This window comes from Hypanus sabinus, chromosome 11 (genome assembly GCF_030144855.1).
Source record: "Hypanus sabinus isolate sHypSab1 chromosome 11, sHypSab1.hap1, whole genome shotgun sequence".
Classification (NCBI taxonomy): domain Eukaryota; kingdom Metazoa; phylum Chordata; class Chondrichthyes; order Myliobatiformes; family Dasyatidae; genus Hypanus; species Hypanus sabinus.
In genome coordinates, this window is record NC_082716.1 from 109350242 (window position 1) to 109375510 (window position 25269).

At 47.6% G+C, this 25269-nt stretch overlaps 1 protein-coding gene across 9 annotated transcripts in view; it reads left to right on the forward strand.

Annotated features, from left to right (window-relative positions):
* Window positions 1-4563: 4563 nt before the first annotated feature.
* Window positions 4564-25269, forward strand: part of sipa1l3 (signal-induced proliferation-associated 1 like 3) — a 391364-nt gene continuing 370658 nt past the window's right edge. For 6 of the 9 annotated variants that reach the window (XM_059985105.1, XM_059985113.1, XM_059985114.1 and 3 more), the window contains exon 1: window positions 5060-5205. The gene's annotated coding sequence lies outside the window, so the exon portion shown is untranslated. Of the gene's footprint in view, window positions 4688-5059; window positions 5206-25269 lie in introns of those variants that run through there. The other 3 variants (XM_059985109.1, XM_059985111.1, XM_059985106.1) reach the window with 2 other exon arrangements.

Here is a 25269-nt window from a genome sequence, read left to right on the forward strand (position 1 = left end):
CCACTGACACCCAGACAGGGATTCCCCCCCCCCCCCATTGTAATCACTGACAACTGGACAGGGATTCCCCCCCATTGTAATCACTGACAACCGGACAGGGATTCCCCCCCCCCCCCTTTGTAACCACTGACAACCGGACAGGGATTCCCCCCCCCATTGTAACCACTGACACCCGGACAAGGATTCACCCCCATTGTAATCACTGACATCCGGACAGGGATTCCCCCCCCCATTGTAACCACTGACACTCGGACAGGGATTCCCCCCCCCATTGTAACCACTGACATCCGGACAGGGATTCCCCCCCCCCATTGTAACCACTGACACTCGGACAGGGATTCCCCCCGCCATTGTAACCACTGACATCCGGACAGGGATTCCCGCCCCCCCATTGTAACCACTGACACTCGGACAGGGATTCCCCCCCCCAGTGTAACCACTGACATCCGGACAGGGATTCCCCCCCCCATTGTAACCACTGACACTCGGACAGGGATTCCCCCCCCCCAGTGTAACCACTGACACCCACACAGGGATTCACCCCCATTGTAACCACTGACACCCGGACAGGGATTCCCCCCCCCATTGTAACCACTGACACCCGGACCGGGATTCCCCCCCCCCCATTGTAACCACTGACACCCGGACAGGGATTCCCCCCCCCCATTGTAACCACTGACACCCCGGACCGGGATTCCCCCCCCCCATTGTAACCACTGATACCCGGACCGGATTCCCCACCCCATTGTAACCACTGACACCCGGACCGGGATTCCCCCCCCATTGTAACCGCTGACACCCGGACAGGGATTCCCCCCCCCCCCATTGTAACCAGTGACACCCGGAGAGGGATTCCCCCCCCCCAGTGTAACCACTGACACCCCGACAGGGATTCACCCCCATTGTAACCACTGACACCCCGACAGGGATTCACCCCCATTGTAACCACTGACACCCGGACAGGGATTCACCCCCCCATTGTGACCACTGACACACGGACAGGGATTCACACCCCCATTGTGACCACTGACACCCGGACAGGGATTCACCCCCCCATTGTGACCACTGACTCCCGGACAGGGATTCCCTCCTCCATTGTAATCACTGACACCCTGACAGGGATTCTCCCCCCCCATTGTGACCACTGACTCCCGGACAGGGATTCCCCCCTCCATTGTAATCACTGACACCCAGACAGGGATTCCCCCCCCCATTTAACCACTGACACCCGGACAAGGATTTCCCCCCCCCATTTAACCACTGACACCCGGACAGGGATTCCCCCTCCCCCCATTGTGACAACTGACACCCGGAGAGGGATTCCCCGCCCATTGTAACCAGTGACACCCGGACAGGGATTCCCTACCCCCATTGTAACCACTGATACACAGACAGGGATTCCACCCCCCATTATAACCACTGACACCCGGACAGGGATTCCCCCCCCCCCATTGTAACCACTGACATCCGGACAGGGATTCCTCTCCCCCCATTGTAACCACTGACACCCTGACAGGGATTCCCCCCCCCCCAATTTAACCACTGACACCCAGACAGGGATTCCCTCCCCCCATTGTAACAACTGACCCCCGGACAGGGATTCCCAACCCCATTGTGACCACTGACACCCGGACAGGGATTCACCCCCCCCCAGTGTAACCACTGACACCCACACAGGGATTCACACCCATTGTAACCACTGACACCCAGACAGGGATTCCCCCCCCCATTGTAACAACTGACACCCGGACCGGAATTCCCCCCCCCCCCATTGTGACCACTGACTCCCGGACAGGGATTCCCAACCCCATTGTGACCACTGACACCCGGACAGGGATTCCCAACCCCATTGTGACCACTGACACCCGGACAGGGATTCCCCCTCCTATTGTAACCATTGACACCTGGACAGGGATTCCCAACCCCATTGTAATCACTGACACCTGGACAGGGATTCCCCCCCCCCCATTGTGACCACTGACACCCGGACAGGGATTCACCCCCCCATTGTGACCACTGACACCCGGACAGGGATTCCCCCCCCATTGTAACCAGTGACACCCGGAGAGGGATTCCACCCCCCCATTGTAACCATTGACACCCACACAGGGATTCACCCCCATTGTAACCACTGACACCACACAGGGATTCACCCCCATTGTAACCACTGACACCCGGACAGGGATTCCCAATCCCATTGTGACCACTGACACCCGGACAGGGATTCCCAACCCCATTGTAATCACTGACACCCGGACAGGGATTCACCCCCCCATTGTGACCACTGACTCCCGGACAGGGATTCCCCCCTCCATTGTAATCACTGACACCGTGACAGGGATTCCACCCCCCCATTGTAACCACTGACACCCACACAGGGATTCACCCCCATTGTAACCACTGGCACCCACACAGGGATTCACCCCCATTGTAACCACTGACACCCACACAGGGATTCACCCCCATTGTAACTACTGGCACCCACACAGGGATTCACCCCCATTGTAACCACTGACACCCACACAGGGATTCACCCCAATTGTAACCACTGACACCCACACAGGGATTCACCCCCATTGTAACCACTGACACCCACACAGGGATTCACCCCCATTGTAACCACTGACACCCACACAGGGATTCACCCCCCCATTGTAACCACTGACACCCACACAGGGATTCACCCCCATTGTAATCACTGACACCCACACAGGGATTCACCCCAATTGTAACAACTGACACCCGGACAGGGATTCACCCCCATTGTAACCACTGACACCCACACAGGGATTCACCCCCATTGTAACCACTGACACCCGGACAGGGATTCACCCCCATTGTAATCACTGACACCCACACAGGGATTCACCCCCATTGTAACCACTGACACCCGGACAGGGATTCCCCCCCCCATTGTAACCACTGACACACGGACAGGGATTCACCCCCATTGTAACCACTGACACCCACACAGGGATTCACCCCCATTGTAATCACTGACACCCACACAGGGATTCACCCCCATTGTAATAACTGACACCCACACAGGGATTCACCCCCCCATTGTAATCACTGACACCCACACAGGGATTCACCCACATTGTAATCACTGTCACCCTGACAGGGATTCACCCCCATTGTAATCACTGTCACCCTGACAGGGATTCACCCCCATTGTAATCACTGTCACCCTGACAGGGATTCACCCCGATTGTAACCACTGACACCCACACAGGGATTCACCCCCTTTGTAACCACTGACACCCACACAGGGATTCACCCCCATTGTAACCACTGACACCCACACAGGGATTCACCCCCATTGTAAACACTGACACCCGGACAGGGATTCAGCCCCATTGTAATCACTGACACCCACACAGGGACTCACCCCCCCATTGTAATCACTGACACCCACACAGGGATTCACCCACATTGTAATCACTGTCACCCTGACAGGGATTCACCCCCATTGTAATCACTGTCACCCTGACAGGGATTCACCCCCCCCCCATTGTAATCACTGTCACCCTGACAGGGATTCACCCCCATTGTAACCACTGACACCCACACAGGGATTCACCCCCATTGTAACCACTGACACCCACACAGGGATTCACCCCCATTGTAACCACTGACACCCACACAGGGATTCACCCCCCATTGTAATCACTGACACCCACACAGGGATTCACCCCAATTGTAACCACTGACACCCGGACAGGGATTCACCCCCATTGTAACCACTGACACCCACACAGGGATTCACCCCCATTGTAAACACTGACACCCGGACAGGGATTCAGCCCCATTGTAATCACTGACACCCACACAGGGATTCACCCCCATTGTAACCACTGACACCCACACAGGGATTCACCCCCATTGTAATCACTGACACCCACACAGGGATTCACCCCCATTGTAACCACTGACACCCACACAGGGATTCACCCCCATTGTAATCACTGACACCCGGACAGGGATTCACCCCCATTGTAACCACTGACACCCGGACAGGGATTCACCCCTATTGTAACCACTGACACCCACACAGGGATTCACCCCCATTGTAACCACTGACACCCACACAGGGATTCACCCCCATTGTAACCACTGACACCCACACAGGGATTCACCCCTATTGTAATCACTGACACCCGGACAGGGATTCACCCACATTGTAACCACTGACACCCACACAGGGATTCCCCCCCCCATTGTAACCACTGTCACCCTGACAGGGATTCACCCACATTGTAACCACTGACACCCACACAGGGATTCACCCCCTTTGTAACCACTGACACCCACACAGGGATTCACCCCTATTGTAACCACTGACACCCACACAGGGATTCACCCCCCCCAATTTAACCACTGTCACCCTGACAGGGATTCCCTTGGTTGTGGACACTTCAGGACACCAGCGGCCTCGCGCTTCCTGGGGTTGCCTAGCAACTGGTTTATTGTTAGCAACCGGGCAGGCGGGGTTTCCGCAGCGACCGGTTCGTCACTCACTTCGCGGAGCCGGGAGTGGGCGGGGCTCGTTTGCCGGGTGGGGGGGTGTGGCTGCGCGCGCAGCCTCTTGGGTTTTCTCTCCCCTTCACCTCAAAATAAACCGGGATTCTACCTCAAACGCTCAGGGAAGGAAGGTTCCGGAGGTTCCTGCCCCCGATGAGATGAGGTAACGCTGCCGTTCGACTCGTTCGCTTCGGTTGCAGTTCTGCGGCCTTTATTCTAAACTCAAGACATTGTTATACTCTTACAGAAAGATTAAAGCCCCCGGCTTCCCTCCGGGCGGTGACTGCGCATGCGTGTCTTCCGCGCTGCCCCTTCCGGGAGTTGTAGTTTTCTGTAGCTGTATGGCAGTTGCTGCTGGATGCTATCTACATCTCCCGGCAGGCACTGTATCCGAATGGATGACGGGAATTGTAGGCCCAATACGCCATCTACGGATCCTGTGCGGGGAGCTGGACTACAACTCCCAGCGTGCCGAGTCTGGCCCTACAGCGCCCGGTGTGGCCGGCGGAGCGAAGGGCGATTGAGTTGAGTGACGGTGCGGGGGAGGCGCTCTGTGCCAAGGGAAAGGCGAGAGAGAGGGAGAGAGAGATCGCAGAGCGGCGGAGGAGAGAGGGAGAGGAAGAAAAGTTCCGTGGATTGCCTCTGGTGTGGCCGGAGCGGGCAGATGTGGGGGTCTGGGAGGTGAGTGACTGGACCGGGGTGGCGGGTGACAGGGGGAAGTGAAGGGTCTCAGACAAACGCTCCTCAGTCTCGGAGCGATCGCAACAGCGCACCGAGGTCACCTTTTATGTTGAGTGCTCCTTAGATGCATTTCAACTTTTACTCCTTCCTTTGCAACTCAAAGTTCAAAAAAGTAATCTTTTGTATGACCAATGTACACATGCAACCCTCATTTTCCGGTGGACGTGCTCAGCACCTCTGTAGAATAGTAACTCCAATAGGATCAATGAAAGATCAACCAGAATGCAGAAGGCGACAATACAAGTGTAAATAAATAGTAATTCATAAGAAGAACATGAGATAAAGAGTCCTTAAAAGTGAGGTCATTAGTTGTGGGAACATCTCAATGGATGAGCAAGTGAGTGTAGTTATCCTCTTCTGTTCAAGAGCCTGATGGTTGAGGGGTAGTAACTGTTCCTGAGCCTGGTGAGGTGAGTCCCGAGGCTCTGATACTCCTTTTACACCAGTTCGATTCCTGAGCTATCATTCTAAACTTTGCAGGGGATTTTTAAAACAAAGCAATGATTTTTAAAAAAATTAAAAATCATAGTTTGTTCAATGTTACCCGTTCAGGCTCACTTTCTCCAACTTATGTTTTTAGTATCTTAATTTTTTATTTACACAGTTTGTCTTTTGCACATTGCTTGTTTGTCAGTTCTGTACAGGTTTTCAGAAATTATATTTATATATTTGCCTGTAAATGTGAACAAGAAAAAGAATCACAAGGCAGATTCAAAGGTAAATCACAAGATCTTTATCTCATGTTCTCCTTATTTATTGCTATTTATTTATATTTGGATTTGCACAGTTTGTTGTTTTTCTGCACTCTGGTTGATCTTTCATTGATCCTGTTATAGTTACTATTCTATAGATTTATGAGTTGGCCCGCAAGAAAATGAATCTCAGGATTGTATGTGGTCACATATGTATTTTGATAATAAAGTTTACTTTGACCCATGTTGCCTATTTCTGAACTACAAACAATTACAATTAAAATGTGTATTGTCAGTGAAATGAATCCAGACTTACTCAGGAGGTGAAAGGATAGGAAATATTGTTGCAATACTTGTGTGAGATGGTAAACCTGAGAATGCATACCATTCCTTTGACCCTGAACAATTGATGTCTGTTCAATATGAATATTCTTGCTGGAACTAATGTGGCGATAGGGAACGGGATGTATGGAAGCTGGTAAAGTTTGTTTCTTGGCTGGTGCAGTACGCGTGATTCATTTGGATGCTGAAATATTTCATGGTTAAGCAGAAAATAGCCAAAGATTTCTTTAATAAATGCTCAAGATTTACTTAAGGGATTTTAAAAAAAAGAATTGAAAGAATTGTTTTTGATGTCTGCAACTGAAAAGGTACTGCAGAAGCTGGACATCTAGAGCAATGCACACAATGCTCAGTCGGTCAGGCAGCATCCGTGGACGGGAATAAACTTAACGACATTTTGGACTGAGGCAGTTCTGCTGAAAAGTCTCGGCTTATTCCCTTCCACAGATCCTGTCAGACCTGCTGAACTCCTCCAGCTTGTTGTGTGTACTGTTCTAGGTTTCCAGCACCTGCAGTACCACTAGTGTTGGAGAAATTGAAAATAATTCTTTCGATTTGTTTTTTTAAAAATCACTGAAGTAAATCTTGAGTGTTTATTAAATAAATCTTGTGCGTTGACTGTACTTTTTTTCCATAGATGCTGTCCTCCAGAATCTGTCGTGGATACTACGGAGGCTGGTGCCCATGGTGGAGCTGACTGAGTTTACAATTCTGCAGCTTATTTCTATCCTGTGCAGTCGTGCCCCCCCCCCCCCCCCCCCATACCAGATGGTGATGCAGCCAGTCAGAATGCTCTGCTTGGCACATCTGCAGAGATTTACAATTCTCAATTGTAATGGAGGATGCAAATAATATTTAAAACATCATTTAAAATGAGCAGATCTTCTTCCAGGGAGCCAAATAAACTGATGCAAAGTATTTCCTTGCTACATTGGGTGGCTTACACAAGCAACTTATGCTGTGATATGAAAATGTCAAGGGGCTCTGAAGCTTTAAGTTTTCATCGTGGAGATTTGTGTAAGGACGGTGAGGCATAAGCAAGCTTTTAGTGGGGGAGGGGAATAAGAGAGTTTTATTTACAATACACCTATTTGAACATTATTTTGTAAGTCGGCATTTAAAATGCCTATGCATAAGTGCCAGGATTTGAATCAGAATCAGGTTTATTATCTCCAGCATATGTCGTGAAATTTGTTAACCTTGCGGTACGGCATGAGTACAATGCAATACATGGTAATATAGAAAAACACGTGAATTGTAGTTAGTATATGTATATAAAAGAGTTAAATATTAGTGCAAAAATGGGGAAAAAAGTAACGAGGTAGTGTTCATGGGTTCAATGTCCATTCAGAAATCGGATGGCAGAGGGGCAGAAGCTGTTCCTGAAATGTGGCGTGTGTGCCTTTAGTTTTCTGTACCTCCTCCCTGATGGTACAATGGGATGAGGGCATGTCCTGGGTGATGTGGGTCATTAGTGATGGACGCCGCCCTCCTGAGACACCGCTCTCTGCAGCTTACTTCGACCCCGAGTTATAGGGAAACTCAACCCCACTTGTCCCGTCATTGAAATATTCCCTCAACCAATGATCTCACTTTAAGGACTCTATTTCATTATCTCATGTTCTCGTTATTTACTTATATTTGCATTTGCACAGTTTGTTGTCTTCTGCACTCTGGTTGATCTTTCGTTGGTCCTGTTATAGTCAATACTCTACGGATTTGCTAGTAGGACCGCAGGGAAGTGAATCTCCGGGTTGTAGGTGGTGACATCTATGTACTCTGTTAATAAAGTTTACTGTGGACTTTGAAGGTTGAATAGATTAAGACTTTGTTCACAACTTGGAATCCAAGGGCTCCTCGGTTAATGGTAAAGGTGGTTGGGAACTGCTGCCCTCGAGCGGTGAAGGATGAGGGGAGATTTGATAGAGGTATATAAAATTTTGAGGGGTATAGGTAGGGGGAAAGCATCAGGCGTTTTCCGCTGAGGTTGGGTGGGACAAGGGTTAGATGTCATAGGTTAAGGGTGAAAATTGAAGGGGATACTTCATTCAGAGGATGGTGAGAGCGTGGAACGAACTGCCAGCACAGTGTTAGATGCAAGTTCGATTTCAGTATTTGAGGGAAGTTTGCACAGGAACGTGGGTAACAGGGGTATGGAGGGCAGTGGTCTGCGATTAGGCAGAGTAACGGCACGGCCTGTTTCTGCGCTGGGTGGCTCTGCACGATCTGGTTACCTTTCCAAGACTGGAAAGTAATTGTTTCATATGTACCGTGTTGTAACAAGGCGGGACAGGAGTGTGTGTGACCGGGCACATGATCTCTGACCAGAGCTGGGCTGCCTCAGTGAGAAGCAGAAGCAAAACACTTCCCCATGACGGAACGGCAATCGGAGGCCAGGCCAGGTCGGCAGGTAAGCAGTGAGACACAGGAACTGACGTCAACAGGTGATGATGTTTGTTGCGTCGTGCCCCAGAGGCATGTGATTTAAACAAACATGTAAAAGGCTTGCACAATAGACATATTTTGCCTTAATATTTTAAGTGAAAAGGTTATTTGAACTGGGGGAGGGGGTATAATCATAGTATAGGCAAAATCAGCAGTTGTAACACTACAAGATCCCATGAGACAAAAGAGAAATTGTTTCATTGTTGTTGGCTAAGAATAGAATGTTAAACTGAATATGAAATGCCCCCTTCCCCACTGCACCACCTTCTCCCTCCCTTTCCAATCCTGATGAAGGGTCTCGCCAAAAACCTTGATTGTTTATTCATTTCTGTCTGACCTGCTGAGTTCCTCCAGCATTTTGTGTGTGTTACTCTGACCATAGACTCTGTCTGACCTGCTGAGTTCCTCCAGCATTTTGTGTGTGTTACTCTGTCCATGGACACTGTCTGACCTGCTGAGTTCCTCCAGCATTTTGTGTGTGTTACTCTGACCATAGACACTGTCTGACCTGCTGAGTTCCTCCGGCATTTTGTGTGTGTTTCTCTGACCATAGACACTGTCTGACCTGCTGAGTTCCTCCAGCATTTTGTGTGTGTTACTCTGACCATAGACTCTGTCTGACCTGCTGAGTTCCTCCAGCATTTTGTGTGTGTTACTCTGTCCATGGACACTGTCTGACCTGCTGAGTTCCTCCAGCACTTTGTGTGTGTTACTCTGTCCACAGACACTGTCTGACCTGCTGAGTTCCTCCAGCATTTTGTGTGTGTTACTCTGTCTGACCTGCTGAGTTCATCCAGCATTTTGTGTGTGTTACTCTGCCCATGGACACTGTCTGACCTGCCGAGTTCCTCCAGCATTTTGTGTGTGTTACTCTGACCATAGACACTGTCTGACCTGCCGAGTTCCTCCAGCATTTTGTGTGTGTTACTCTGTCCATAGACACCGTCTGACCAGCTGAGTTCCTCCAGCATTTTGCGTGTGTTGCTCTGTCCATAGACACTGTCTGACCTGCCGAGTTCCTCCAGCATTTTGTGTGTGTTACTCTGTCCATAGACACCGTCTGACCAGCTGAGTTCCTCCAGCATTTTGCGTGTGTTGCTCTGGATTTCCAGCATCTGCATACTTTTTTTTTGGTCTGTTGAGATCCTAATGATTTGTCACAGATTTTATTTAACAAAGAGTTTTTTTAATATAATGTCATTGGTCCCAAGGAAGTGGTTGGCGGGTGAATGAACCGATGGTTTCCGAGGAAGGCAAACCACTGCCACTCGAATGGCGTTTCTGGTTGCTGTTTCCTCTTAAGGACGGCTTTTTATGCAGCTCCTTAAAGAATACTGGACGTATTGTGGTAAACCAAACTTCAACAGTTCCACATGTAATTTATTAAATTGTGGGAAGGTAATTTGAGTAGGTTGCTACTGTGACAATCTGAGTTTAGTCCATTCCAAACTATTACTCTGCCTAGTCTCAACCAGGCTACAATACAAACCTGAACCAACAGACCAGAGCACCAGGTTCTTTATGACTAATATGGGTACGATCGTGTCTTATGTGCACTGTCTGCTACCGTACTGCCACAAAGCAACAAATTTCATGGCGTATGTCAGTAATAATAAACCTGATACTGATGCAGAGACAAACTTGCATCCAAAGATGGCAGATCAGGGCATGTTTAGAATCATCAATGCTGGTCTCAGTAATAGTAAGCATAAAACTTACCGGTAACGGATTGCTGTTAAAAATCGATCTTGGCCTTGGGAGAAGAAAATCTGCACACTTAACTGTATTTGGGACTCTGGACCCATGTTTAATTTCATTCACCAAGTACAGCGTCGTATAGCATGGGCAGCCATAGTCTGGTGACCATGATTTTTCTACAGAAGTGGTTTGCAATTGCTGCCTTCTGGGCAGTGTCTTTTCAAGACAGATGACCCCAGCCGTTCTCAGTGCTCTTCAGAGATTGTCTGCCTGCCGTCAGGGGTCGCATAACCAGGACTTGTGATCTGCACCACATCCTCTCATGGCTTCACGTGACCCTGATCTTGGGGGGGTGCGGTTTGGGGTGTAACTAAGTATATGCTATACCTTGCCCATGGGTGACCTTGTATCTCTACCCCAACATTCTATAATATGAGTACTAAACCAATTCTCAAACCATGCCAAATGCAGAATATTAGAACTGCTGATCATCTGAGATGCAATGAAACTAGAAAATGCAGATCAGGCAGTATATGTCGGAAAAGGAAATGAATGAATATTACAGGCAGATAACATTTCATCAACTACTGGTTTGTGTGGCTGCTCAGTTTCTGTATAAAGCAGTTCATCCATTCCTCCATGCACACAAGTAGTACTGGAGCAACACACATAAAATGATGGAGGGACGCAGCAGGTCAGGCAGCGTCTATGTAGAGGAGTGTTGCTCTGTATTTCCGGCATCTGCAGAATCTCCAGTGTTTATGATTAATACCGGAGCAGTGGAAAGGATGAGCAGATTCAAGTTCCTGGGTGTCAGCATTTCTGAAGATCTATCCTGCGCCCAACATATCAATGTAGCAATGAAGAAGGCACACCAGTAGCTACGTTATATTTCATTAGGAATTGGAGGAGATATGGTGTCTCACCAAAGACTCCTACAGGTGGAGAGCATTCTGACCGTTGCATCACTGTCTGGTATGGAGGGGCCTCTGCACAGGAATGGAAAAATGTACAGCGTTGCAAGCTGAGCTCCATCACGGCCACTAGCCTGCTCAGCATCGAGAGCACCTTCAAAAGGCGATGCCTCGGAAAGGTGGCATCCATCATTAAGCACCCCATTACCCTCTTCTCATTGCTACCATCAGGGAGGAGGTACAGGAGCCTGAAGACACAACGTTTTAGGAACAATTCTTCCCCTTAGCCATCAGATTTGTGACTGGACAATGAACCAGGCGATGACCACTACCTCACTATTTTTGTTCTTGTTTTGCACTTCTTATTTAATTTTATTATCTATCTATCTATTTCACGAACTACTTCTTTCCCATTGCCATCTGATTTCTGAATGGACATTGAATCCATGAACACTGCTTCACTACTTTTTTATTAATGTTTTTTTTCTCTACTTGTGTAATTTAACTTATTTAATTTATATTCACTGCAATTCAGTTTTTTCTCTATTATTATGTAGTTGATTGTACTGCTGTCACGCAAGCAATAAACTTCACACCGTGTGCCAGTGATATTGAATCTGATTGTGATTGATTCTGATTTTTATGCATTACTGTGTACTGCAGCAGCAAAACTACAAATTTCATGACATTTGTCAGTGACACTAAACCAGATTTTTATTGTGATTCCCCCCCCCCGTATTGGTTGCTCATAAGGGCTCCAAGTAAGAGTTTGCAGACTGCAGTTTCTGAGCCACGTTGGAACGAGTGAGACCTTTCTTACTTGGGAAGTTTGTGACCCGGTAGGACAGATAAAGTGGGAAAGAACCATGTGAAGAATGGCTGTGAAGAAGAAGAAAAGTGTGTGGTTCATATGACTAGTTAGTCAGCTGGTGAGATTTTCAGCATCAGCAGTATTTTTGTACTTTCAAGACAATGACTATTGCTCTCTCAGTTGGGAAGGCCCAACACTGCTGTTACTCTATAATTTAAAGGGGATTTAACCCAACTGTTGAACAGACGCTGCACGCTGGGGAGCTTCACAGGTGCTGAGCTGTCCTAGCTGACATCCTCCCAAGTCTACGGATTTGGGTATTGTTAATCTTCTTCCTAAGGAACCTAGAGTGTGATTGAAAGCGGCATGTTGAGTTAATTAAACTGCTCACTCTATAAAAGAACAACAATAAAACAATGCATGTGGTGTTGATTGAAAGATGTCACAGGAGGGATTTCAAATGAATAACTGTCAAAGTGACAATGAATGCAGTCTTTTTTTTTCGGTGCTAATTACTGGAGAAGATTTTCAGTCTCAAAGTCGGTAAGCACGGGTGGCATGACAGCATAGTGGTTAGCACGTGGTTTACAGCACCAGCGACCCAGGTTCAATTCCTGCTGTGGCCCGTGAGGAGTTTCTTCCCGTGACCGTGGGTGCCCTGGAGTCGCCCTCGCTGTCCGGCGATGTAGGGCCTCATAGGCTAATTGGACACCTGCGTATAATTGGGCGGCTGGGCTTGTTGGGCCTGTTACCGTGTGCATCCGTAAAGTTAAAATCTAAAAATCCTCGCTTTATGTTTTTCTTCATTACTATCTGACACTAGACGACAGTATTTTTCAAGTGTTGCATTTGAAAACTTTCGTTGTTTATGTACACAACGCTGGAAGAACTCAGCAAGCCAGGCAGCATCCGTGAGAAAAGAGTAGCCAACGTTTTGGGCCGAGACACTTCATCACCCTTTGATCCACAGCATCTGCAGTTGTATTTTTGTGTTTTTTTTTCTTTGTTTACACTAGGCCACTTGAAATTGAAAACAAATATAATTTCAGACGACTTGTATCATATAGGAATTTAGAGAAACAAGAAATTAACTTTTGTTGAATATAATGAATTTAATTGCAAAATGGTGCTGATGCTTTGCAACAGTTCAACTAAGCTAAAAATGTTTTGTTGATGATTTTCATTTGTACTCAGTGTCTGAGGCTTCTTGCTCAAGTGTCCAACAATCATCAGCCAGTATTGATGGATTCCAGTTGCCCCGATACCGTTTCTCCATGATCGCAATGTCCTGGTGAAACCTTTCACCGTGCTCGTCACTGACAGCACCAAGATTTGCAGGGAAGAAGTCTAAATGGGAATGCAGAAAATGAATCTTTAGTGACATGTTGCTCTTCATGGTTTTGTATGTTTGAAGCATGTTGTCAACCAGCTGCATGTAGTCTGGTGCTCTGTAGTTGCCAAGAAAATTTCCAACAACATCCCTGATTACCTTCCATGTGATTTTCTCCGGTCCCACTCAAAGTTCTTTCAATTGCCTGTCGTTGATGACCTGTTGATTGACTGTTGACAATACTCTTAAATGTTGGAGAGATGGAGGACGAGAGGTGACCTGATAGAGGTGTATAAGATGATGAGAGGCATTGATCATGTGGATAGTCAGGGGTTGAAATGGCTAACATGACAGGGCATAGTTTTAAGGAGGAGATGTCAGGGGTAAGCTTTTTACAGGGAGAGTGGTGAGTGCGTGGAATGGGCTGCTGGGGACGCTGGTGGAGGCGGATGTGATAGGGTTTTTTAAGAGTCTCGGATAGGTACGTGGAGCTTGGAAAAGTAGAGTAACCCTAGGTAATTTCTAAAGCACGTACATGTCTGGCACAGCATTGTGGCCTCTGTTGGGCTGTAGGTTTTGTAAGTTTCTAACTCAGTAAGCCAGGCAGCATCAGTGGAAAAAATGTACAGTTGACGTTTTGGGCTGAAGCCCTTTGGCAGGACTGGAGAAAATAGATAAGTGGATTTAAAAGGTGGAGAAGGGCAGAGAGAAACACAAACGGGGGTGGGGGGGTGGTTGGTGAAGTAAAGAGCTGGGAAGTTGGTTGGTGAAAGAGCTACAGGGCTGGAGAAGGAGGAGTCCAATAGGAGGGAACAGAAGGCCATGGAAGAAAGGTGTTACGTACTCGTGACACATGACAGTGGTACCCTTGTCACGTGACTGGGGTTGAAGCTATACTGGACTTGAGGTAATGGTCTTGTGATGGTGGAGTGACGTCATTTTCCCGCCTATAGAGATCATGTGACAGGTCTTTTTACAGGTTATAAAAGGAAGACCCCACCCTGTGAGGAGGGGCAGTTCGTGGCTGGATTTGCCAAGTTGACTTCATGCCACTGCATGATTTAAGTGATGATGCAGTTTAGTTGAAAGATGAAGTTTTATCTAATGCCTAAAGTTTAAAAGGTCATTGCCAGCAGGTTCTTTACGATTCTGCTAGTTCGAGGAATTAGTGGAGAGTGAAGATCGAAGTTCGGGAGTTAAAGATCGAGGAGAATCGCTTTTTACGGTGAAACAGGTTTCGACCTTTGTTTGATCCTTATTTGGAAGGATTTCGTTGACTATCTTCGCGTTAATCCCTGGGTTTACCAGAAAGGATTGAGGATAGCGAGGAAGGGAAGGTCAGTGCCTTTAAGCTGTTTCGTTTCGCAAATTCTTCGTGGGAAGTTCGACGTCGGGGATCGAAGCAAGCGACATGAAAGAGAATTTAAATCGTCTTATAAAGTCTCTCCTTTTAAATGGACTGTGAGCATATCGAACTTTTGGCAATACCACTTTAAAGAACTGTTTTTGCAATATTGCTTTAAGAACTGTTTGAGCTGCCGCACCGCAGTTGATTTCCGGTTACGTTAGTGTTTGTTTACTTTTGGGGGGGGTTTGTTTTCTGTGTTTAATAAACGTGTTGTTTGTTATAAAAAACTCTTGCCGAACTCATATATTTATTGTTGCCTGAATACGTAACAAAGGAAAAGGGAGAGGAGCACCAGAGGGGGGGCATGGGCAGGCAAAGAGATAAGGCGTTGTCCCTCCAACCTGAGACTCATCCTTGCAAGTGGAACAAGTGTTACACTTGTCCCTACACCTCCTCCCTCACTACCAGTCAGGGCCCCAAACTGGCCTTCGAGGTGAGGCGACTCTGACTGCATGAATATTGATTCCTCAAACTTCCAGTAATGGCCCACTCCCTCTCCTGCACCATTTCCCATCCCATTTTCCTTCTCTCACCTTACCTACCCATCACCTCTCTCTGGTGTTCCTCCCCTTCCCTTTCTTCCATCGCCTTCTGTCCTCTCCTATCAGATTCCCTCTTCTCCAGCCCTTTCTTTTTTTCACTAATTGACTTCTCAGCTATTTACTTCACCACTCCCCCCCCCCCTCCTGGTTTCACCTGTCATCCACTACTTTGTACTCTTCCTCCTCTCCCCTCACCTTCCTACTCCGACTTCTCATCTTTTTACTCCAATCCTGATGAAGGGTCTCGGACTGAAACATCAACTGTACTCTTTTCCAGAGATGCTGCCTGGCCTGCTGAGTTCCTCCAGCATTTTGTATTTGTTGCTTGTGTTTCCAGCATCTTCAGATTTTGTTGTGTTTGTGATACTAAGATATCAGCAGTTTCTGAGATACTTAAACTGCCCCATCTGGCACCGAGAATAGTTTCACTGTCAAAGTCATTTAGATCACATTTCTTCCCTCTCTTGATGTTAGTCAGAAAAACAATTGAACCTCATGACCATGCTTTTATGCATTTAGTTGCTGTCAGATATTGGCTGATTAGGCATTTGCATTAATGAGCAGGTGTACCTAATAAAGTGGCCGCAAAGTATACATCGCAGTGAAATAATAATTTTAAGTATTTGTTTAAATTTCTGATTAAAGTCAGTTGGGAATTCTGTTAGATATGATTTCAAATGAGTTGGTTAGCTGATGACGTTAGTTTGGCATGCTGCTCTTCCTTTTTCCAGCAAAATATTAGTGATCAATCAAGTATTTTGTCGAGGAGGTTAGACAGATGTGAACTTGGTTTTTCCGGACAGATGTGGCTTCCAGTAACTTGGCTTCCAGCATAACAAGGTAGCGACTCAGCAGAAAGCAACATGGGCTTTTTTTGCAAACTTGTTACTGCAGCCGACGGAAATTAAGACCTCATCCACACTGGACATTCTCTCTTCTCCCCCATCCTTTCATCAGACTGAAGATACTAAACCCTGAACCGGGCTGAAGGACCACTTCTGTTATCAGACACTTGAATGAAAAGATGGACTCTTGGCTTTAAATCTGTGACCTTGAATATTCTTAGCATATTTTTTTCTACAGAAGTGGCTTGCTACTGCTTTCATCTGGGCAGTGACCCCCCACCCACCCAGCCATTATCAGTACTCTTCAGGGACAGTCTGCCTGGCGTCAGTGGTCACATAACCGGGACTTGTGATCTGCACCGGCTGCTCATACGACCACCCACCACCTGCTCCCATGGCTTCACGTGACCCTGGTTGGGGGGGGGGGGGGAGGGGGCTAAGCAGGAGCTACACCTTGCCCAGCAAGCAGCAGGGGGAAGGAGCATCATATACCTCCTTTGGTGGAGATGTATACATTTATCGAATTTCTCAAGAAGGATAGCAACACGTCCAATTTTATATGTCCAACTTGGGTTGTTTTCTGTGGAACAGCAGAGACTGAGGGCCAATCTGATAGAAGTTATAGAGTAGACAGAGGGTAGAAATGTTTAATACCAGAGGGCATGCATTGAGAGTGAGAGGGGGTAGGTTTACAGAGGACGTGAGGGGTAAGTTTTGATACTTAGTGGTGGGTGCCTGGTGTGGTGATAAAGGCAAATACATTAGAGGCTTTTCAGACACATTTAGATAGGCACCTGGATGTAAGGAAGATCTGTTTATGTGCACCATGCCTCGATCAAAACAACTTTCAGAGGATCATGAAAGAATTGTAGAGATGCATGAAGCTGGAAAAAGCTACAAAACCATTTCTAAACCTGAGTGTTCATCAGTTCACAGGAAGAGAAATTGTCTACGAATGGAGAAATTCAGAACTGTTGTTACTCTTCCCTAGGAGAGGGCTTCCAGCAAAGATCACACAAAGAGCACAATGTGTAATGGTGAAAGAGGTGAAAAAGAACCCAAGGGTAACAGCGAAGGACCTGCAGAAATTTCTAGAACTTGCTAAAGTCTCTGTTCATATGTCCACCATAAGAAGAACACTGAACAAGAATGGTGTTCATGGAAGGACAGCACGGAGGAAACCACTGCTCTCCAAAAAAAAAAACATTGCTGCATTTTCTTGAGTTTGCAAAAGACCACCTGGATGTTCCACGTGCTTCAGAGACAAAGTTCTGTGGACAGATAAGTCAGAAGTTGGACTTTTTAAACAGAAAAGCACACTGCTATGTTTGGAGGAAAAAGGGCACTGCACACCAACAGCAAAACCTCATTCCAACTGTGAAGCATGGTGGAAGGAGCATCATGGTTTGGGGCTGCGTTGCTGCCTCAGGGCCTGGACAGTCTGCAATCATTGAGGAACCAATGAATTCAAGATTGTGTGAAGACATTTTACAGCAGAATGCCACCTGAAGCTAAATAGAAGTTGGATGATGCAACAAGACAATGATCTGAAACACAAAAGTAAACTAACAACAGAATGGTTTAAAAAGAAGAAAATTCATGTTTTGGAATGGCCAAGTCAGTGTTCAGACCTTAACCCAATTGAGATGCATAACCTGAAGAGGACTATTTATGCAAGGTATCCCAGAAATATTGATGAACTGAAACAGCTTTGTATAGAGGAATGGTCTAAAATTCTTCCTCACCATTGTGCAAGTCTGATCAGCAGCTACAGGAAATGTTTGGTGGAGGTTATTGCTGCTAAAGGAGGTTCTACCAGTTAAAGATTTTTAAAAATGAGACCATCAGTTGTGGGAACACTAGAAATAGAGTGAGTGAAGTTATCCCCTTTTGTTCAAGAGCCTGGGGGTTGAGGGGTAGTAACTGTTCCTGAACCTGGTGGTCTGAGTCCTGAGCCCTGGGGGTTGAGGGGTAGTAACTGTTCTTGAACCTGGTGGTCTGAGTCCTGAGCCCTGGGGTTGAGGGGTAGTAACACTCACAAAATGCTGGTGGAACACAGCAGGCCAGGCAGCATCTATAGGAAGTACAATCGACGTTTCGGGCCGAGACCCTTCGTCAGGACTGACTGAAAGAAGAGATGGTAAGAGATTTGAAAGTGGTGGGGGAGGGGTAGATATGAAATGAAAGGAGAAGACAGGAGGGGGAGGGATGAAGCCAAGAGCTCGAAAGGTGATTGGCAAAAGGGATACAGAGCTGGAAAAGGGAGAGGATCATGGGATGGGAGGCCTAGGGAGAAAGGAAGGGGGAGGAGAGCACCAGAGGGAAATGGAGAACAGGCAAGGAGTTATTGTGAGAGGGGCAGAGAGAGGAAAAAAGAGAGAAAAGAAAAAAAAAGGAAAATAATAATAAATAAGTAAAGGATGGGGTAAAAAGGGGAGGAAGGGCATTAACAGAAGTTAGAGAAATCAATGTTCATGCCATCACGCTGCTGAGTTCGTTGACTTCATTAACTTTGCTTCCAACTTTCACCCCGCCCTCAAATTTACCTGGTCCATTTCCGACACCTCCCTCCCCTTTCTTGATCTTTCTGTCTCTGGAGACAGCTTATCTACTGATGTCTACTATAGCCTACAGACTCTCACAGCTACCTGGACTATTCCTCTTCCCACTCTGTCTCTTGCAAAAATGCCACCCCCTTCTTGCAATTCCTCCATGTCTGCCGCATCTGCTCTCAGGATGAGGCTTTTCATTCCTGGACAGAGGAGATTGTTTCCTTTTTTAAAGAAAGGGGCTTCCTCCTGCCACCCCACTCGGGATAGGGTTCCCCTTGTCCTCACCTACAACCCCACCAGCCTCTGGGTCCAACATATAATTTTCCGTAACTTCTGCCACCTCCAACGGGATCCCACCACCAAGCACATCTTCCCCCCCTCCCCTTTCTGCTTTTCGCAGGGATCGCTCCCTACGCGACTCTGGTGCGGCCTATATATTGGTGAGACCCGACGCAAACTGGAAGACTGTTTCTCTGAACACCTAAGCTCTGTCCACCAGAGAAAGCAGGATCTCCCAGTGGCCGCACATTTTAATTCCACGTCCCATTCCCATTCTGATATGTCTATCCATGGCCTCCTCTACTGTCAAAATGAATCCAAACTCAGGTTGGAGGAACAACACATATTCTGTCTGGGTAGCCTCCAACCTGATGGCATGAACGTTGATTTCTCTAACTTCAGTTAATGCCCCTCCTCCCCTTCTTTCCTCATCCCTTATCAATCTATCTATCTATCTATTCCTTTTTTTTCTCTCTCTGTCCCTCTCACAATCACTCCTTGTCTGCTCTCCATTTTCCTCTGGTGCTCCCCTCCCCCTTTCTTTCCACCAGCATTTTGTGTGTATTGCTTGAATTTCCAGCATCTGCATATCTCCTTGTGTTGAGGGGTAGTAACTGTTCTTGAACCCGGTGGTGCTAGTCCTGAGCCCTGGGGTTGAGGGGTAGTAACTGTTCTTGAACCCGGTGGTCTGAGTCCTGAGCCCTGGGGTTGAGGGGTAGTAACTGTTCTTGAACCTGGTGGTCTGAGTCCTGAGCCCTGGGGTTGAGGGGTAGTAACTGTTCTTGAACCCGGTGGTCTGAGTCCTGAGCCCTGGGGTTGAGGGGTAGTAACTATTCTTGAACCTGGTGGTGCTAGTCTTGAGCCCTGGGGTTGAGGGGTAGTAACTGTTCTTGAACCCGGTGGTCTGAGTCCTGAGCCCTGGGGTTGAGGGGTAGTAACTGTTCTTGAACCCGGTGGTCTGAGTCCTGAGCCCTGGGGTTGAGGGGTAGTAACTGTTCTTGAACCCGGTGGTCTGAGTCCTGAGCCCTGGGGGTTGAGGGGTAGTAACTGTTCTTGAACCCGGTGGTCTGAGTCCTGAGCCCTGGGGTTGAGGGGTAGTAACTGTTCTTGAACCCGGTGGTCTGAGTCCTGAGCCCTGGGGTTGAGGGGTAGTAACTGTTCTTGAACCTGGTGGTGCTAGTCCTGAGCCCTGGGGTTGAGGGGTAGTAACTGTTCTTGAACCCGGTGGTCTGAGTCCTGAGCCCTGCGGTTGAGGGGTAGTAACTGTTCTTGAACCCGGTGGTCTGAGTCCTGAGCCCTGGGGTTGAGGGGTAGTAACTGTTCTTGAACCTGGTGGTGTGAGTCCTGAGCCCTTGTGTTGAGGGGTAGTAACTGTTCTTGAACCTGGTGGTGCTAGTCCTGAGCCCTGGGGTTGAGGGGTAGTAACTGTTGTTGAACCTGGTGGTGTGAGTCCTGAGCCCTTGTGTTGAGGGGTAGTAACTATTCTTGAACCCGGTGGTCTGAGTCCTGAGCACTGGGGTTGAGGGGTAGTAACTGTTCTTGAACCCGGTGGTGCTAGTCCTGAGCCCTGGGGTTGAGGGGTAGTAACTGTTCTTGAACCCGGTGGTCTGAGTCCTGAGCCCTGGGGTTGAGGGGTAGTAACTGTTCTTGAACCCGGTGGTGCTAGTCCTGAGCCCTGGGGTTGAGGGGTAGTAATTGTTCTTGAACCCGGTAGTGCTAGTCCTGAGCCCTTGTGTTGATGGGTAGTAACTGTTCTTGAACCTGGTGGTCTGAGTCCTGAGCCCTGGGGTTGAGGGGTAGTAACTGTTCTTGAACCCAGTGGTCTGAGTCCTGAGCCCTGGGGTTGAGGGGTAGTAACTGTTCTTGAACCCGGTGGTGCTAGTCCTGAGCCCTGGGGTTGAGGGGTAGTAACTGTTCTTGAACCCGGTGGTCTGAGTCCTGAGCCCTGGGGTTGAGGGGTAGTAACTGTTCTTGAACCCGGTGGTGCTAGTCCTGAGCCCTGGGGTTGAGGGGTAGTAACTGTTCTTGAACCTGGTGGTCTGAGTCCTGAGCCCTGGTGTAACACTTGTACCTTCTACCTGATGGCAGCAGTGAGAAAAGAGCGTGGCCTGGATACAACTGTTTAAGTGTGTTTAAGTCCAACACTAAACACATCTGGTGGTGTTTTTCCAAAGCCTGATGAAATCTAGGGAGTTGGTTATATTTTGTTCTGAAGTTTTTGCTTAGAGGACGATGGTGTTGCTTATTTTGAAAACAGTGTATTGAGGCAACACAGGACTGATGTGTTCCTGCAGAACCTGTTTGTATAACATGTCGAGTTGCTGCCCAGGACTCTGTGAGCTAATGGAGGAATCACTAAATCGGTCATAGTGCCACTTCGTTTTCTGACTTCCACCAGGTGAAACAAACATCCTCTGAACCAGCATTGTTTTCTGTCTTTTAAGGAGTGCCAGGATAAATATAGCACACCTGATCCAGAGGAATGCGGTACCACCCAGCACTGTTATCAAATGCAATCTACTTTCTGTTGAAGCAAACAGTTTGTGTGTCATTTTACACTCCATTGTAAACATAATACTTTGTACATTTAGAGAGAATGGACACACAGAAAAATAGCTTGTTTACATTTGAAGCTCAAGATTCTGCAGATGTTGGAACTCCAAAGCAATGCACACAGTCTGCTGGAGGAACTCAGCAGGCCAGGCAGCATCTGTGGAAATGAGTAAACAGTCAATGTTTCGGGCTGAGACCCTTCTTCAGGTCTCTGGAAGTTAATTGGTGAAAGATAAAGGGCTGGAGGAGGCGGAAATCTGATAGGAGAGGCCCGAAGGTCATGGAGGTGGGGGACCAGAGGGAGGTGATGGGCAGGTGAGGAGATGAAGTGTGAGAGGGAAACAAGAACAGGGAATGTTGAGGGGGGGCCAATTATTGGAAGTTCAAGAAATTGACGTTCATGCCATCAGGTTGGAGACACAATATAAGGTGTTGCTCTTCCAACCTGAGTGTGCCCTCATCAAGGCAGTAGAGGAGGCCATGGATTGATGTGGCAGAATGGGAAGAAGAATTGAAATTGGTGGCCACTGAGAAATCCTGCTTTTTGTGGCAGGCTGAGCTTCTTCCCCATTCCTTTCCAGTCCTGAAGAAGGGTGTTGGCTTGTAACATTGACTGTTTACTCTTCCCCGTAGATGCTGCCTGACCTGCTGAGCTCCTTCAGCATTCTGTGTGTGTTGTTCAGATTTCACCACTTTCTTAGCACCTCACAGTTGATGGGTATTTTAGACCATTTGGCCCATTGAGTCTTCTCTGCCGTTTCATCATGGCTGATCCATTTTCCCTCTCAGCCCCAATTCCTGCCTTCTCCCCATGTTGCTGCATGCCCATGACTAATCAAGAATCTATCAACCTGCCAACTTAATGCCTATTAAGCCACTGGCGTTTCGGGCAGCAATGAAGGTCCTCTATTTCCAGTGGTGTCCAGGGCTTCTTTCATCATGTCAGTAACTTCCTCTCGGTTTTCACTCGTCACACTGGTCTTGGGTGGAGACTCAGGAATCCCATCCCACTCAGATGTAAAACTCTTCATGCTGTTTATATGACAGTTTTGTTTTTCCAGTCAGGGTTGTGAGCCCTGAGCTGAGCCCCCGAACCTGGAGGACTGGTGGACCACTCTTAGCCTGTTGTCCTGTTTGTCCCGTTTGGCATGGGAGCCAAAGCACAAACCCCTGACTCCAGACAACATAACCCTCTGGGTCATTGAGGCATGCAAACCTCCAGACCCTGTAATAAGGCTGTGGTTCTCTTGGAGGAATAATCCAGCAACCTCTACTTAAATATACCCAGTAACCTGGCCCCCACAGGTGTCTGTGGCAACGAATTCCACAGATTCTCCACTCTCTGGCTAAAGAAATTCCTTCTCATCTCTATTCTAAATGGACGTTCTTTTAATCCTCTGGGCCTAGACTCTCCCACCATAGAAAACATCCTCTTTGCATCCACTCTACTGAGGTGTTTCAATATTTGATAGGTTTCAATGAGATTTCCATCCCCCCCATACCATGTTATGTGTAGTCCTTTGTTTTCTTGGTCCCCATTTTTTGTGTCTGTGCTGCTGGAGATGATGAACGGTGCTTCACTTTCCTGGATTTGCATTCACAGAATTTGTTCTGCCTTTGCTCTGCGTAGGACTGCAGAGATAATCCAGTGTTGCAATGTGGAATGCTGTCAGATTCCTCCATCTATGAGGGTAAATGTGAGCAGGCTTTTTCCACTGAGTTTGGGAGGGCCGTAACACTGGAGGTCGTGGGTTAAGGGTGAAAGGTGAGAAGTTTAAGGGGAACATGAGGAGAAACCTCTGCACTCAGACTGGTGAGAGTGTGGAACGAGCTGCCAGTGGAAGTGGTGCACGCGAGCTTAACTTCAACGTTTAAGAGAAGTTTTGGACAGGTACATGAATGATAAGGGTATGGAGAGCAATAGTAGGCAGTTTAAATAGTTTTGGCATGGACTAGATGGGCCAAAGGGCCTGTTTTTGTGCTGTACTTTTCTCTGCCTCTATGACTGTCACCTCCCAGCTTCTCACTTCATCCCCTCCCTCTCACCCACCCACCTTCCCCCTCATCTGGATCAGATTCCTCCATCTTCTGCTTGTCCCTTTTCTACCTATCATCTCCAAGTTTCTCACTTCATCCCCTCTCCCTCACCTGGCTTCATCTATCACCTTCTCGTTTGTACTCCTTCCCCTCTACCCACTTTTTACATTCTAGTTTCTTCCCCCTTCCTGTCCAGTTCTGATGAAGGTCCTGGTCCAAAATGGCAGCTGAGTCCCTCCAGCATTTTGTATGTGTTACTCTACACCAATGGTTCCAAACCTGGGGTCCTCAGTTAATAGAAGGCTCTATGGCATAAAAACATTGGGAACCCCTGTTCTACACAACGGAGGTTGCTGAGAAGTGAGAGGTGAATGGTGTGTTGGTAGTTCGTTCGGATGCCTCGATTAAGGAAGAGAGTCTTTGAAGACTGTGATCTACAGGTGCAAACAAATCTCTGGTCTATAGAGCAGTTGTCTTTCCTACATTACTGGATGATGTGGAATCTGGGAGGACCTGCACACCAACACCAGTGTGGAGGAGGCCAACATGATCAACATCGCCACGATAAAGCCACACCAGCTCTGATGCCTAGGCCATGTCATCTGGATGCCTAACTTGCGTCTCCCCAAACAGACCCTTTTACTCCCAGTTAAGGAAAGGCAGCAAGACCCTAGTGGGTGAAGGAAACATTTCAAAGATAACATTAAAATCAGCCTGAAAAAAATTCAATGTTACATCTAAACACTGGGCAGACATTGCAGTTAATAGATGCATCTGGAGGAAGGCTACACGATTAAAGCACCAAATAAGGTTGAAATCGTTGAGGGGAATGTGGAAGATGGGCTGGTGTTCAGCACTGTCTACCAGTCTCTCGCCGGCTGCTGCTGGCGGAACGTGTCTGCATGTGACGGTCTCCCCCCCCCCCCCCGGTGAAGGTGCCTGTGTTCAAATTGTCTTTCTCTCCCTCGAAGCTGTGTTGGGTCATGGGTAAGGATTAATTGACATGGCTTGTGGGTTGGACTCTGTAGTTCACATTATGATGGGTTTTTGGCCACTCCTTTTGTTTTGGTTGCTATTTTGGGTGATTTTGAATGGGGGAAGTCTGCAGATAACAAACACTGAACTGAATATGCCTGAACTCTTTGGATTTTGTGTTTTATATTCTGTGATTTTTGCTTTTTTTTGTTGTCGTTTGTGCACTTTGTTTTTGTGTGTGTGGGAGAGGTTTTGATGTTTATTCTTGGAATTGTGTTTCTTTGTTTTGTGGCTGTCGGTGGGAAGATTCTGGGTTGTATACTGCCTACACACTTTGGTAATAAATTTACGAGTCAGCTTACAGGGAGGAGGTGCAGCGGCTAACAGACTGCTACAAAGCCAACAACCTGTCTCTTAATGTGAACAAAACAAAAGAGATGGTTGTTGACTTCAGGAGGACACGGAGTGACTACTCTCTGCTAAAGATTGACCGCTCCTTGGTAGAGATTGTTAAAGGCACCAAATTTCTTGGTGTTCCCCTGGCAGAGAATCTCACCTGGTCCCTCAACACCAGCTCCATA